Source organism: Plutella xylostella, chromosome 14, assembly GCF_932276165.1.
Source record: "Plutella xylostella chromosome 14, ilPluXylo3.1, whole genome shotgun sequence".
NCBI classification, from domain to species: Eukaryota; Metazoa; Arthropoda; class Insecta; order Lepidoptera; family Plutellidae; genus Plutella; species Plutella xylostella.
In genome coordinates, this window is record NC_063994.1 from 6,221,275 (window position 1) to 6,238,100 (window position 16,826).

A 16,826-nucleotide genomic window follows, 5' to 3' on the forward strand; every position below is an offset into this window, starting at 1 on the left:
CTCAAGTAGGCTTCTTTCTCACACCGCATTTGAGTAATATTGATGATCTTTTTCCTTTTTTATCTAGGGGCCACGTAAGGGGAGAGAATTTCTTTACCGATACCAGCCGTGTCCCTTCCCTACCTCGGACGGACTCCCTCGTATTTCCTGAAGGCATCAACATTGCTAAGCTGCCTTGTGCTTAGCCGACGCGGCTATGCACAGTTTTACCCATTTGCCAGAGCGAAGCACTTGTTCACGATGTTCAACTAAATTAATTGCGAATTGCAAAGCGCCTTGTTAATTATAAGACGAAACTATATTGCTTTGGTAATAATTTTAGCTGTTTTGGTATGTTTTTAAGTAGTACATTCAAGCTATTTTAGTGTTATGTTTCACAAAGTTATTCTATGGTATTTGGCGACTTCATAACCAAAGATTCGTTAAATGACGTGTGTAAAAATTACTTTGGTAGGTGGAACTATTCCAGTATAATCCAGTTCATGACTATGATACTCAACTCGGCGTAGCGTGGGACGACCTCGGGCCTACCCACCTTAGGACAGTAGCCGGTAGTGATCACAAACACATGTTCTAGCATTACGTATTAGCGAACTGAATTAGGTTCTACTCGTAACGTAGTAAATAAGCTTTCAAATTAACACTAGTATCGCAACCGCAACTACACTGCATAACTTTATCATGGAAGCAGACATTAATTAGGTATATATACGTATATATAACGTATACAATAAATCTGTTTATGTAAATAGTCAGTTTAACGAGTAAATCTTAATTGTCAAACTTCCACACATTGTGAGATAATTAAGTAAACTCGTAACCAAGTTTGTATGTAAATAGCTCAATTTCGGAGTTAACTAAGCATTTCCCTGAATAAATAATAAACTAAGCTGCTATGTAATATGTAAAGTCAGTGAATAATCATAGACGAGTTGGAGACATCAGGAGGAACTCGGATCTCAGAGGGAATATTAAAATTTGTTGAGAGAGGGTTGCTTGTAAAAGCTATTTGTAGTAATGCAAACCTTGATATTAGTACAGAATGCAATGCATTGACCGAGTCTGTGTGAAATTGTAGTAGCGATGAAACAATATAATACTACAATACACTGCAGGGGCTAAATTTGATTATGATCTAAGTAATAATGGGCTCATATACTATATATACTTGTTTAGTGTAACATAAATGGGAGTATTACCAGCCGATAAACAGCTCAGTTGTTTGGCTGATATTGTAAATATTAGTTTTTAAGAATTATTTTGCTTAAATAAATAAATACAAATACAAATATGTGTTTTAACGTAATGGCAATAGCTTTGTAGCATCATCTGGGGGAGTATAACTCTATAATCAAAGGAAAAAAATCTATATTCTGAAAGTCCAACAGTATTTAAACAGTGATTAGCTACAACAGAGACCAGCTATCTGGAAGTTTCCGGACTAATCAACGAATATTGAATCATACCTGGAAACTTATAACTTTAGTTCACGCTATGAATTGTGCCGCATCTTACATAAAAGCTCATTTTTATTTAACTCTATAAATATTGCATCTACCTACCTCATCATCAGCCAATAATCATCCACTGCTGGACATAGGCCTCTCCCAAGGAGCGCCACAACACTCGGCCCTCGGCCTTCCTCATCCAACCACTACCGGCTACCCGCCTAAGGTCGTCAGTCCATCTAGCTACCTATGCTACCTATTTTACGAATATTTTTGTTATTTTTACCTAGGTTCTAGGTGATTTTTATTCATAAACCCTCCGTATAATTTCAGTCTAAGCCTTTACCTTTTTCTTTAGCTCTTTTTGCACGTTTCTGATTTACGCCCCCATTTCGCAGTGAAGCCTGCATTTTTAAATTTAAACTTAAAATGGGTAATATTATGCACAGTGTAAATTTTAATAAAATTTGGAAACTCACTTGGCTATAGCACTAACGATGTTAAAACACGCGTTTCGAACATTAAGCTTTTGAATGAAAGCACGAATGAAACTTTCAATAGAATAAGCGTAATGAAATTTATTCACAGTTCTGAACTACACCTGCCTTGCAATTTACGGTTTAGTCATCTACCGTTCAGGGATGTTCAGTGTTATATACAGGGTGCAATTTTATGAGTGACGTACTAAATACATTGAGGACTAAAATGTATCGCGACTTCAGAGTTGGTCCCATAATGTAAGTTTCACAGTATCGGATAAATTAACTACTTAATCTGGTAAGTACTTATATAAAGCACAGTCATCTACGATGAGCTTAAAATATGTTATTGCGGATATTATGCAATAGCAATAGCTAACTCTAATTATTTATTCATCATTGGTTAAACAGAGGGAAAGAGTGAAACAGGTTAGACCAGTTTTAACTTTTTCATTAAACTTCGTTAATTATCTTTTTAGCCCCCGACTGAAAAAGAGAGGGAACTGAGGTAGTTACAGAAAAACTGTTTTGGAACACTGAAAATAATGTTTCCTCTAAAAATTTAATGAATTATGTTGATCTAATTGATTAATCTTTGGATTTTTTTTATCATTCGTGTGGCGAAAAAGCTAATTGTAAACATTTGTTTAAAATAGAATCTCGTAGGTATGTAAGTAAAATAGCTATCTATTATGACTCAAATAGTAGGTTTTAAGTGTTTAATATATCAATTACCTACAACGAGTACCTACCTTATATTAAAGGGGTGTATTCTCGTTACCAACACAAACATTGTTCGTCCCGGAAAATACGGAAACAAGCAACGGCTTGACCATTAATTTGAGTTTCAAATTTGGAACACCTGTTGACGTCCGCCGTCTAAATTACAACAAAAATAGTATCTATTGCTGTGAGATAAGAGCCACGCACAGTGCTGCCATCTAGGGGACAAATGTATGGTGTGTAATTTGTGTATTTAATGCAAATTAGGTCTTCATCCCCTTTGAGGGAAACGTGCCATCGTGTCGTTTGAATAAGGAAATATGTTTGGAAGAAAAACGTTTTCAGAATTTAAATGTCTTCTCTTTCTTGTTGGAATGAGGGGTTTTGTTTATTAAGCGAAATAGCCGGGTGTTTATCTTTAAAATTGAGTATAAGTCGTAAAGAAACTTACATAGGTACTAGATATTTAAGCTAGAAGCCATTTATTGTTTATTATAAACAGTTAGCATCTAAATCGAAGGCCGACCGACGACAGAATAACTCACTGTACAACAACTGAGATGTGCGGAAAAATCATGGATTTGTACCTATAGTGAACGGCTATCTCATACATAAATCCGATTCTGACTATCAAACTCAATGATTTATGATTATGATCAGTTAAAATAAGAACTCCTGTAAACATACAACCTGTACCAATAAGATAAGACGGAACAAGTTTACACCTACAAACCACCGTTATAGGTATATGTATAAATGTTTATCATTATTTTTCCATAGAAAAAATAAAGAAATCCTTTAAAATCCGCGCGCCAGTTATCCCTCTTCAGACTGGGTGTGAACAGAGGCAGTCCCGATCTGCAGTGACAGGGCGAAATTGGAGTCCAGTGATTCGGACAAGATGTCGGTTCGATTTCAAAGTCGAACGCGTCGGCGTCACTAGCGACTCCGGTATTGGGGATGACGAGACATCGGAATAGGACCCTTTGGCTGACAGAATTTTCTATTGTTATTTATATCCCGGCCTATTGCGACCTTAAAATTATGGAATTCAAATTGAATTAAAATTCAATACAAGGACAATATTAAAAATACCTACTAGTTTAGTATAAAGTATATTTTTAATTGTCCTTGAATTAAATTTTAATTTAAATATATGTATTTACTGTAAGTCATATTGTAGAAGAATTAGTAGAGTGCGCGCCATCACTGAAGTTCGATAGCAGCGGCGCTGTTTTCAACGTATTATTTTATCTTTGAACGAAATATCAGATACCTACTAGTATGATAGGCTAGATTACTTCTCGATGTCAGTCGTGGCACATTAAAATTACTTAGTCCGACTTTAGTTGTCCGAGTTTGCGATACTATAAAATATACCCACACAAGTGGGGTCAATAGATGCAACTAGTGAATGCTTTAAAAAACCAATACATCTGAATATTCATCAAAATTAATATTGGCGAAAAACAAATGAAAACTTACCTTATTTGTCAATTCTGTTTGCAGTTCACCCCGGGCTGAAACAAAAAGCACGAGCATGTTAATTCAACAACATCAAAAATGCAGTTTCAATTCGAAAAAACATTACCGAGCGAAATGGCGAGGCGAGAAACTCGGCATTAAATACTTTTTAGTGAGTTACAGGAGCAAGTTTGTTGAAAAGAGGTCGCATTAGGGCAGGTCATTTATCAAGGTGACAGATCATCCCGGTCTAAGCGAGCCAAATGACAAATGTTGTGGTCAGGTAAAAACCGCGCCAAATTTCACTTAACCGTCCCTGATGGCCTGGTGGCGCTCGCGAACTAAGCTTTTGAAATTCGAAAGCCTTTCATACTACCCCATCATTTGATTAGGAGCTATAAGGTAGTTATACGCCTTGATTTATGACGTCACTAACGAGTGTTTTCTTTGTAGAGGTTGATGTTCTTAACGTATTAAGTATTTAGTATAGTATTAGGTATTTAGTATAGCAATAGTTATAGAAAAATAACACATAAAATATGAAAAAAATGCATCTTTAATGCAGCAATCAGAGGATATTGCAGCTTGCAGCTATGTTACTATCACATTATGGAAGTAAATCCGAAACAAAATTGTTTGAATTTTTATTTATTATTAATATTTTCCATACTACTTCCATACATAGTTATTTTTACCTACACAGAAACGCATTGAAAAGCCACACAGGTGCATAAACTATCGTACATACATGAAGTTGGCGCAATCTTTATGGAAAGTTACCGTGGCCATATTTCCTTGGAAAATGCTAGCAATAAATAAAACACACACTAGCTTTATGAAACTGTCAATACTGGATTGAAATGTTAGTTTTATTAAAAGCCTTTCAGTAGCAGGTCTCATGTTTATACGCGGTTTTTCAAACACAGGTTATTCATTTTTCACCGTCATTGTTCCGCTTTAGCAACAGGTTTTGTCGTGAATTTATATATTCATTATTTTTAGTGGTTATTTATTGGCATAAAAATGGCTTATATATGAATATTTTTTTTTAATTATCTCAAATTTGACCTAGTACCTATGGTACATTTAAATACATATTAGGATGAGTTAGAAGTCAAAAGGGATTTTTTCTGTGTACTACTAGGTCATTAAGTGTTTATTTAAAAAATTAAATGGTAAGCAAAATGGTTAGATAATATACCTACCTACTTACATTAAAAAAACGTAACTTTTTTTCCATTTTCACCTTGACGCGTAAATATTAATAAATTATCCCGCCATAGTGACATAGGTATTATACTCGTAGGTAAAAAAAAATGTAACACACATAACATAATATCCGGTCTATCCGCCCGGGTCACTCGCCGGCAAATGGTCTGTTAGTAACTCGGCCATTGTTGTCGGTACCAGGCGATCACGAAATACAGGAAGGTACGAATACTTTTGCAATCACTTTTTATATTTGTTCCTTTAACTGTGAATTTCCCACAAAAGGCTAAGGGCTTTTGTGTCGGATGTTCCCCTTCCGTGTTTTAAGCCATTAGCTGTTTTTTTCAGGTATATTTATTTACAGGAGCCCGTATATATGTTTTATAAACTATCGTTTTAACAACTGAACATAGCGATTATTCTTATTCTCAAATTAGTATAGTAACCAGATTCATATGGGAACTGAACGGTAGTGAATTTCAGTAATTCAAATAGGTAGAACTTTATTTTTCGTAATTGTTTTAAATTACGATCTCTCGATGTTTCCAATGCCGTTGTAAAGTGACACATCTGGTTGTTTCAACAACAAATACTTAGGCAAATTGCAGTAAGCTAAATTACCTATAGATTGAAAGGAAGCGTTCTTGGCCCACATAGGCTGTGACGAAACGTGCGCCTGGGGTCACTCTATTATGGCAAAAAATAGGTTTCGGAGCGCTACTGCGCTAGCCATGACTCTATCTCGTATTAAACATGCCGATAGCATGACAGGTCTCGTTCGTTCGTTTTTCGTCAGTATAGAGTAACCCCCTGCCGCCTGCGCATTCTACGCTACGAGTGCAAGCCGTAGGGTTGCCACTCGTAGGAATATAACAAAACATTAAGGGCGGCCGCACAGAAATATGATACGACGTCGCGTCGTACCACTCACCCGCTCTACATTACAGATTATACTTAATTTAACGTAATGTACAAATGGCGGTCGCATCGCTAAGAGTGATCTCTTCCAGACAACCTTTTGATGGACGGAAAGAAGACGTTGAATATCGCATTCTGGTTTAATGTAAACAAATTTTTATGTGTGACGTCCTAAACTCCTAACACAGCCCGTAGACAATCCACTATAGGATACAGACTTCCTCCAAGACTGCAGGATCATTGTCATTATCACCATGCTTAGCAGGCGGGTTAAGGATATTACCAAAATTCAAGAACAAATCCAATCTACCCGAGAACAAATTGAATAAAGGAACTTCTTCTACACCTCTCCTTGTCACTAAATATGGTGTACCGGTACAAATTATGTGAGAATGTTTAATATAAAAACGGTAATTTCAAATCAAACTAATAAAGCCTTTCGCAACCCTACACTCACCCAGTGAACGGTATTCAAGGATGTTAATTCAAATATCTGCAATTGTTGCGCCCTCGCGGCTTGTCTGATGTTAGGGTTGTCACTGATGATTATTAGAACCAAAACTTATAAAAACAGAATATTTTAATTAAAATGAATTAATTTATACGACTTGTCCAAATAATGTATTTTACCCTTTTTACATTTCCGATCGCGCTGTAAATATTATTATTAAATTCTTTATTGCACAAAGTAAATTGGTACAAAGGCGAACTTAATGCTAGCAGCATTTTCTACCAGTTAACCTTAAATAGTTGGTTTAATTATGTGGTGCAGTTTTATTTTGTTTATTTTGTTTGAGTAACTAACAGACACTCCTGATAAAGGTGCCTTAATGTGCATCTTGATTGACTTCACACAATTCTTAATGATACTCAGTAGGTCAGTAGTATTCTTCGCTAGGAATTTCTTGAAGGCTAAATGCCTGAATGACGCTTGATGAATGTACGCAATTTATAAATATTTATTGCAAATTAATAAGTCATTAATATTTTGTCACTCAGTGCGTACTTATAATGGCTAGATTCAGCCCACTGGATACTTTATGAGAACTTTAAAACTATGACTAACAGCATCATAATGTCAAAATTACGCAAACTTGTAAACTACTTACTATGAATACTAGGGGTAGCGGGTTCGGCTATGAAAATGGAGTTTACCTAATAGTGTACTTGTGGTATAATATTGATTATTTAATTGGATAAAATATGGACTACCCCTAGTCTAAGCAGCGCTTTTAGTACCTAGTCACGATCTAAAATCACAAAATGTTTTCAGGGTCAATAGCGGCTTATGTATACGTCTCTCTATACATTTGAATACATCGCAGCAGACAACAATTTTATTATAATAAATAGAGCATCATCACTTTATTGGATAATAAAATAATATCTACAGCCAAATTTTCACATCTAATGTATGTAGGTACTTCCTCAACATAAGTAGCAAAATACAAAAAAAAAACACACACACAAAAATCTGCTTAATTCGATTGTACAGGCTTTTTCGCTGAAATTGGTGGGAGAGCCCATTAGAATGGTAATTCGTACAACCGACGTAAAAGAACCAGTAACACTTGGCCTACCGTGTAATAAGGCTTGCGCGGTTAAGCCCAATTTACATTTTAGCACTATTGTAGAGGTATTTTTTGTTGCTCACAATTCTGCTGTATTGGGGCACTATAGGAGAAAAAAATGGCAATTTAGAATGAAATAAATTACCTATATCCAGAATCACTGTTTCGCCTTAACATTTACAATCCGTAGTAGGGACTTTTAAAGGTAAGATAAAAAATAGGATGTCAAATTACAACCAAGTTGTTATTAATCCTAACTAATATTATAAATGCGAAAGTAACTGTGTCTGTCTGTCTGTCTGTTACTCTTTCACGTCAAAACTACTGAACGGATTTGAATGAAATTTGGTATACATACGGTCTAGCTAGACCCTGGGAAAGAACATAGGCTACTTTTTATCCCGGTTTTCCCACGGGAAAACTTTTTAAGGCGAAGCGAAGCGCGCGGGAACAGCTAGTTAATAATAATTGTGTAACCATCGGATGCGAAAATTGAAAAACAATTAGGAATAGTTATTAAGTATTTTGTTCTTAGCATGTCTATGAGGAACACTATAAAACTCGTTAGTATAACCTATTAACTATATTTAATTAGAATAACAATGTATATTTGTTCCTTTAATTTCCCACTCGCAAGTTTCCTAGCCCAATATTAGAGAATGCGAGAATAATTTATGATATTTCCGCATTAAATTCTCTCCGGTATTGTACGTTCTCGGTAAAGATACAAAGTTCAACAAAAGTTACACTTAGCGCAAAGATAATTAGGTATTCTTGACTTGTTGTTCATACATACGTACATAGGTACGTATGAACTTTATTATCAAAATTCATGAGAAAAATACTGGTTCAGAAGCATTAGGTGGTATTTCACCAAACGCTAAACGTATTTAGTAGCCTGTCAAACGACTGTCAGTTAATACAAAATGTATATAAAATTAGATTTAAATACAATTTTAAATACGTTTAGCGTTTAGTAAAAGTGACTCTTAGTCAGTCAGATTTCTTGTCCCTCGTTGACTGCCCAGGGAGCACCAGACCATCAGACATATGTTATGTCGATATGTCACTCAAGGGGGCTCCATTCCAATGTAATAATAATAATTTTACCTACATAAATCCTCCTCCCAAAGTAAATCATTGAACAAATAATAAATCAGACTAGCCGTATGAAGTGTAAAGGGCTCGACAAATCTCATTTGGGCTAACTGCCGGTGGTAACGCGAGTTGATGTATGAACACAGATAACGTTTTTACAGTAAATTTTGGAACGCTGACATTTATGATTAAAAATATATGTATCGCTGAACCTAGAGGGTATTTTTATGCAACTATTAACTAGACATAGACATATAGACACATAGACAGAGAATCAGATATAGAATCTATTTGAAAGTTACATATAATATTATATACACTACTATTCCATTTTTATTGAATGATGAGTATGTACCTATAGTTTATAATATATATTCCCCCAACCTTATTATATACTTTGCCAGTGACGTACATAACATTATGTATGTTGTACGAACATACGAAAAAAGTTATGAATTTGGCCCTGAGTGCTTTCATCTCGAGATTGCAAAATATAAGTTTTTTACAAGTCTTGTGTAAGTTAAGCAACATTTTACTTCCAAGATACGTAAGTACTCAAAGTTATGGGTTCGTTAGTGTTAACAAAGAAACTTACCGGATTAAATTGTTAAGTCGTTTTTTAACTAAACAAAAGCTCAACGGACGAAGAATGCAGGAGATGCGAATATTTCGACCTATTATATTATTAAAAAAAAAAACACATACTAAAATGTACTCCCTTGCGGGGTAGGCAGAGGTGCATTAAGGCACCCGCTTTTCGCCAGTGTTATGTTAGTCCCAATGTAATAGGGGGCGGGCCTATGGCCATTTTACGGGCACGTCCAAGACCCGAGAAAAAATATCTGTGTTTAAACAAATGTCTGCCCCAGCTGGGAATCGAACCCGGGACCTTCGGCTCAGTAGTCAGGGTCATTCACCTCTACGCCATTCGGTCGTCATTATTTAAAAGGATCGGTATTGCAATATTGCAATATTTCGTAAATTACAAATGATGTGGGTGGTCCCATTTTCTAAACTGCCCTGTATAAATAAGTTAACACTTTTACATTTATTTATTTCCTAAACTATACAATGTAATTAAACTGCAATAGTAGTATGGTGAAATGGTGAGTCAAATCGACATTCTTAAGATTTTTTTCTCAATGAAAATGTGAAATCGGCGTAAAAAACATACGTACGGTCAGGTGCAGAAAAACCTGACCCCCCTCTCATAGTAACAATGTATCTGAGGGGGGTCAGGTTTCTCTGCACCTTACTGTATTTTGTAATTTCTTTTTTATACATACATACACATTTAATAACATAATTATGATAACCTACTGACTAAATAATTAAAATTAAACTAAAAAGAACTTTATTGTATTATATATATTATATCTATCAACATGTATCTCCACACTATGTAAGTCACTTTTCAATGAAAATATTATATTATTTATTCGTTAATTTCAGAAAGTCGCTTAAACTAACTACTTTTGCTTTACCCCATTTTAGCTTACATACTCTTTTAACCTAACCCTGTGTGTGTGTGTGTGTGTGTGTGTGTGTGTGTGTGTGTGTGTACAGATGTAAGAACATAATAATGTGTTAGAGAAAAAGGACATCTAATCTGTAAACTGTTCCTAGCTCGTATCGCTAATGCAGGGCACTTCTTCCTCTCCTTGAGTTATTCTCTCAGATAAATTGTAAGATTTCACACTAAGTTGACTCGTATAATTCCAAGCTCCTTCTCTCTACATTTCACGACCGTTTAACAAAAAAGATAGTTTCTCTCAAGGATAAGTACCCCCGCTTGCATCCCATTTATACTCGACTTTATCTTAGTTAGTTTTGGAAGCGCGATTGGTGGACGTATTTATGTGAAATACACAAGTTCTGTAAAATACAAACAGAACCACTTTGTTAACAAACCTATTCTTATTCTTGTAAATCAGTTGAACCAGTGTTAGTAAATTTTCTTTCATATCCAGTTCAACACAGACACATAATTGACTTTATAATAAGTTAGCAGCATCGAAATAATAAACTAATAAATTTGTGGTTAGAAGAATACTAAAATACTAAGTCGTCTTTTATATTCACTGATTGAGTCATCCAAAAACTAAAAAGAAAGCTTTTAAACTGAAACGTTTCAGGGCAAGCTGAAAGAATATCACATTTAGATATGAAAAAGAATGATAATCACATTTTCTTTTCCGAATATTGTTCCCGTTAGGAAAAACGTTCGAGCTTTTGGTAGACGTAAAGTTAAAAGAATAGGCACTTGAAAACTTCAGGCCGCGCAAGAAGAATCTAAAATAATTAAATTTTCCTACATTACATTTGGAATTACTTATTTTGGAGAGTAGGAGCAACTCACTTTTATTTTACGCAGAGAAGTTTGGATTTTCATAAAGAAGCCATTTTGTTCAGGCTATTCTGTTACGGTACAATGTTACTGTTTCCTAACTAAACAAGACTTTTTATCTTTTGTTTGCACAGGTACGAAGGCAGTTTTACTTTAAAGCAGACACAATAATTACAGATGAACATATTGTACACGATATTTTTAAAGAATCGCACGAGTTTTTAAGCTAGCCAAATAATATGGGTAATTATGTGCATAAATCTTAAAAGTTTGGCATTTATGCGAGTATGTAGGTACATACCAACATTTTTCCAAATCCTTTAATTGATAAAAAAAACGAAATAAATTACATATCTATGTAAGTATTACATAAAATTTTGTACTTACCAATTTATATCCGAAATCTCTTTACAAATGAAAAGATAGATAGATAGATAGATAGAATATTCTTTATTTGTACACACACAGAAAAGCTTTGGAAAAACGTCAGTATTAATAAAAGCAACATACATACCTCTATACCTATGTTTACTGAGTACACATTTTTTTATTGTAAAATTATTATTCATTGGAAGCGGATTTAATTGCCGATATTCGAATTAATATGTACGGTGCGACAATAAACAGTGATAAATATTCCTTTATATCATTTAATATGGTGTGTAATTAATTAGGTGCGACAGTGGGTAGATTAATTTGAATTTAAATTGGGGTCAACCGAATGGGTGCTTTAATATTTAAAACACAAATTGCTATTTTTACACCCTACTACAAAAGAGGGGTTGTATAAGTTTAACGTGTTTGTGTAGTTGTGTTTTGTATGTAGCATCGTAGCTCCCAAACGGATGAATTTGATATTGATTTTGGCTTAGTTTATCTTGGGTGAAAGATAATTTTAGCCGGAGTGATCTTATAAGTGTTTCACGAAAACCATATACAATGTCCAAAGATTATCAGCTCTTTTATTGTAGAATTGCACAAATAAAATAAGTTCAGAATCGCGAGATGAGTTCGATTCCTTTTTTCAGCTTGCATCACTTTTGTAACACCGTATGTATATTTTTTTTCATTGCATTAACTCTATACCAGTGTTGCTTGTATTCCAAATTCCACCGTTGGAACAACGTTGGACTAACGTTAGAATCAACTCTCTTGCCCGCGAACTGGACGAGTGATCAAAGCAATCTAATTATTAACAGTCGAACAAAGCCCAAAGTTGATTACTTCTGTATTTAGCTATCCGCCTATTTGCGAATATTTTGGTGGTTTTCCGAGTTATGTTCTTTGGACCGTTCGTTTTGGTCTGGTACAGATTGTTTTAAGCAAACTGTTGCCACTTGTTTTCTCTCTCTTTAGTTTTAAACGAGTTGAATGTTTATCGTTATAAATATATGATAATAATTATAAATTACCTACTTTGATAGTCATAAACGATATTACCAAAATACTACACAAACGTCAAACATATATTTATGTCTGATAAACAACTTATTCATCCATAAAATACCTATCGTTTCAAATAAGTTGTTAACCTCTGTTGTTAACTTTAAACCTCTGTGGTTTTGAAAATAAAGCTGTGTTTGTTATTTTTATTTAGACTTATTAAGCACAATTTCAAATAAAATTATGTGGACTTAATGCTAAAGCATTTTCTAATATTAACGTTCGAAGTTACATACTTCGATTTTTGGTTCTTATTCCTAATAGTAATTAGTAGGTACTACAAGTAAACCCTCATGCATAAAACGAAACTATTGTACCTACACATGGCAACTACTACTTAGTTGGAAATCCGTACTTGGTTATGAAGGCATAAGTAACTAAGTTGTGCTAAGTACTTTTAAGAGGGTATTGTCCCCTGAGATCACTATCAAAGTCACGATGTTAAGCTGCGTTTACATGGTGCCTGAATGTTTAAGAACAAACAATTGAGAAATAAAGATAAAGAAACATTTATTTGACACACTGACAACATCAAACATAGAAAATCATACAATACAAAACAGCAACAACAACAACAAAAAAATACTTCCTTAACCGGTCGAGCAGTGAAAATCGTCTAAAATTTGTGTGGCTCGAAGGTAGCGCGTCTCCCATCATCATCATCATCATCATCAGCAGCCTATAGTAGTCCACTGGTGGACGTAGGCCTCTCCCAAAGCACCCCACTGGATGCGATCTATAGCTTTCCGCATCCAATCATAACCAGCCACCTTTTGCAAGTCGTCACCCAGACTAGCCGGAGGGCGTCCCACACTACTTTTGTCTAGTCGCGGTCTCCACTCCAGAACACGTTTGAGTGTCCCCCGCGCCATACCAATAGGGAATATGCATGTATTTTTTATATTCTTATTCGATATATTTACATTGCTTTATTAAGTACAGTAAAAATAAATTCAACTCCAAAAAAAGCAATTCAAGGTATTTTTAAGAAAGTTCAAAATTTATAACCAACACGACCACTTAAAACACACAACTGTTGTTTGTACTTTTCAACAATCATTTACTCGATCAAAAATAAATTTAAATCAAAAATATTGATGGAGGCATAATTTTGAAATAACCAAGTTTTAAAAAAATTATATTTGACTATTTATTTTAATAACACGCATATTCTCTATTCGCTTTTACTCGTCACAACTCAAACGGACTATAAATTCGCATTCCCCATGATCTTTTTCAATTCGGTTATTAAGTAATTTTATGGTGATTGTTTTTATAATTTTAAATTGAAGTAAGTCGGAATTTGAGACACTAATTTGAATATTTTTTATTTTCCTGCTATCGTTAATTTAATATAAAAAATTTAAGATCGGCTCTTCTGACGATTTTATGACGTCGTTCGCTACTGCTAGCCGCTGACGTCATCAAGATCGTAACTTTTTTTTTTTGTAAGGGTTTTGGCTTGGCCACTGGGCCTTTAGGCCATGTCTATATTTTCACATTTCACAGCACAGTTGCACTTTCACTTCTTCACTATATTTTTAATATAATAGTATATAGCATTAAAGCACACTTTTAATTTTAGTAGCATAATGAGGCGGCGGGAGGGATTATCTTAAGATCGTAACTCAGTGAATATTTACATTTTACATGGAGTTGCTCTGTGGAACTTTCTACCAGTCTTCATTTCAATTCTGAATATGAAGAAATCTCAGAAGAATGGCAAAAATGCATTATATGTCAGTTGTCAAAGGATCAGAAGTGACATTGAAAATTTGTAATCTCTATGTTTGAAACTTTAACCTTGCGTCATGAAGGACAAATTATATTTAAATTTTTCAAAAAATAATCGGAATCTTGAATATTTTATATTTTTAAGAATGGGGCACTTATTAGGAAGATAATATCTCAAAACGGTTTTGGAATTAGCATCTAAAAATTTTACTTAACATACCGAATTATATTCTGTCTATATTTCCTCAAGCCTCCCTGTTTGAAAGATATTCACGCAATAGAAATTGTAAAAATAAAACGTAATATCTGTCCTAGAATTCAGCACCATGTGAACTGTGCTTTACCTGCATGGTCTTTGTCCATATTGAATGAGCCTAGCCTCACTTCAAGTTCAAGGTTCGGGCAATAGCTAAATAGAATTCAGGGGAATATAGCCGCTATAATACGTTATTTAAGACTTAATCAACGTTGTTAGATTACAAAGCCTGTTGAAAAGTTAGTGTACATTACATAAGTGTTTAATTGTAAGGTATTTGGTTATTTCTGATGATTGTGTAGTTATTATACATATAGGTACTTACAGTTATTATACGTATAATGCAAGTCATTGTGATCATCATCATACGTAGGTTAAGTGAATTATAAATTAGTTCTTATAAGAAATAAATATCTAAAACCTTATACGTACCTATACAAAAAAACGCACAAATATACATACATATAAATAAGTGGACTTAATGCTAAATCATGTTCTACCAGTCAACCCACGGAAAGTACAGAAGAGAATATAATGTTATACGGTATATTAATATGTAGGGTAGGTATAAGGACATTATTTATTGTGTAACAATCGTAAGGTGCGTATGGATTGCGCGTACCCGGTTTACGCGTAGTTGGCAAACACATCCCAAGAGTGAACGCGTAGCTGCAGGTATGGACTAGGCGTTCCGGGTACGCGTAAACTGAGTACGCGTACCAGGGTACGCGCAATCCGTACGCACCTCTATAATACTCGTATGAGTATCTATAAATATTATTATTACACAATAAATTTTGATGAAATAGGTATTTCTCGGAAAAAGATTTCATGAAATAAATTTTATCACCTGACTGATTTTAAGTCCGCGCTGTTCAAACGGCTATGTTAAAATCCGCTAAATATTTGGACGTTTTGTGACGCTTGTTCAATCAATGTTCGGCCTAGTCATACAACTGAATAGCGTCATTCAGTGAACGAGCTAGTGATTCATTCAAAAAGGAGATTCAACCAGATGCCGGCGACATATACATACATAATATAAGATCATTGTATGAGTATCTATAACTATTATTATTGCACAAAAAATAAGTTCTATAAATAACAATAAAGTACTCGACTTTTTATATTTTACGACGGTAACGCATAAAACAGAGTTTAACACCAACCTTAGACTACGAACACCCTTTCATTTTTTTTATATTTAGAGGAAAAGGCGGGAAAAGGGCTCTAGGATGTAAAACCTATAATTTTTCCTATAAAAATACAAACTGCTAAAATACAACAGAGCTTTTTTATGGCGGCTAAAGCCTTAGTTTTATGCTTCTATGGTTTTTTATCTACAGGACAATATAAATCCATCTGTATAAGCTATTTCAGTATAAATAAGTACTCTATTATAAAAGTCAGAACCAACTTTCTGAGTATTATATTATTAAGAAGCCCAACCGAAAATAAACCAGTCTTATTTATTTCTAATAAGTTGCTATGCTTGCTACCACTGGGCTAGGCCAGACAAAAAGTAAGCAAGCTAACTATATTTCTGGAGATAAGTTTTTTTTACAGGCTTTATGTTTGTCCTGATTTATAACATATTTTTTTTTTTACTCTGATTTTTTTTCTAAAAGAATTATCTGTAGGTACTTAGACAACGTGATTGTTTTTTTTTGCTGAGCAGACAATGTTCAGCCTGATTACCATTCCTGACACACCCCCCTTATTAAATCAGCCCTCCTATAGTGAACTTGTTTTGACAACGTTTACTTCGAAAATTTTACTTCGTTTTGACTTCGCGATAACCCCAGATACTGATACCCTACAGATTCGCAGGCTATGGCTGCCTCGATTTCTATTTTAGATCATCATGGAAAGTCCCTGAATGATTAATTAAATCTGCTTCCTACATTTAAGCGGCTGCTTATCATTCCAAAACCGCACTTTACCGCAAGACACAAAGTTTACAATTCCATAGAGAAACGTTGGTCCTCAGAGCTTTCCATAGACTATCTAAAATGTCAGACTGCAATGTCAGATTGTTCTCTTGTAACTAAGTTAATGAGCCGTGTGACAGACAGCGGGCATTGTTAACGAAAGGTTAACTTTATGAAATAGTTGCACTGATCAATGGATTCTTGT

General features: G+C 34.5%; 1 long non-coding RNA gene across 1 annotated transcript in view; it reads right to left on the bottom strand.

Moving 5' to 3' along the window:
• Positions 1–16,826, bottom strand: part of LOC125489439 — a 104,641-nt gene that overhangs the window by 22,606 nt on the left and 65,209 nt on the right. The window contains exon 3 of the long non-coding RNA XR_007266993.1: positions 4,136–4,170. This is a non-coding gene — a long non-coding RNA (uncharacterized LOC125489439). The remainder of the gene's footprint in view (positions 1–4,135; positions 4,171–16,826) is intronic.